General features: G+C 41.8%; 1 non-coding gene across 1 annotated transcript; it reads right to left on the bottom strand.

Moving 5' to 3' along the window:
* Nucleotides 1-237: 237 nt before the first annotated feature.
* On the bottom strand, nt 238-310 carry Trnar-ccg (transfer RNA arginine (anticodon CCG)). The gene has a single exon. It is a non-coding gene; the product is annotated as a tRNA-Arg (tRNA).
* Between the last annotated feature and the right edge of the window lie 214 nt (nt 311-524).

The following is a 524-nucleotide window of genomic DNA, read 5'->3' as shown; positions in this document are numbered from 1 at the left end:
TAAGGTCACCGCGGCTGTAGCGTCGATTGTTCCAAACACAGGGTATTCGAAGTGAATGCTGGTTGTGGGAAGACGGCACTCTTTAGCACAAATCTCACATTGTTTCGATTTTTTAAAAAAGAAATTCTGCAATGGTTCTTGCACATTTGAATAAAAAAAGGACATTGTTTTTCGCCGCCTTTTAAAAGCAACGGGCTAGTAAAGATTAAAAATACGTGAAGGAGCCAGAAAGTAATTCGTCCGCGGCAGGACTCGAACCTGCAATCTTCTGATCCGGAATCAGACGCCTTGTCCATTAGGCCACGCGGACGAGATGTCGTCAGCGCGCTGATTTAATAGTTTTATGACATCTTTCTTCGTCCTTTCTTTTATTTCCTGCTTTTTTTATTGTGCGATTTTATGGTTCATTGGCGTTGTAGTGTCGCACACCAATAATATATGTGTCACGAACAGTAACTGCTTCCATTGCAAACATATAGATAAGTGGCACCACAACTTTCACATGTAGATAGAGGGTAGACATG

The sequence above is a fragment of the Rhipicephalus sanguineus genome, chromosome 1 (genome assembly GCF_013339695.2).
Source record: "Rhipicephalus sanguineus isolate Rsan-2018 chromosome 1, BIME_Rsan_1.4, whole genome shotgun sequence".
NCBI lineage: Eukaryota > Metazoa > Arthropoda > Arachnida > Ixodida > Ixodidae > Rhipicephalus > Rhipicephalus sanguineus.
The sequence above is the reverse complement of the archived record's forward strand: the minus strand, read 5'-3'. Positions and strand labels throughout refer to the sequence as shown.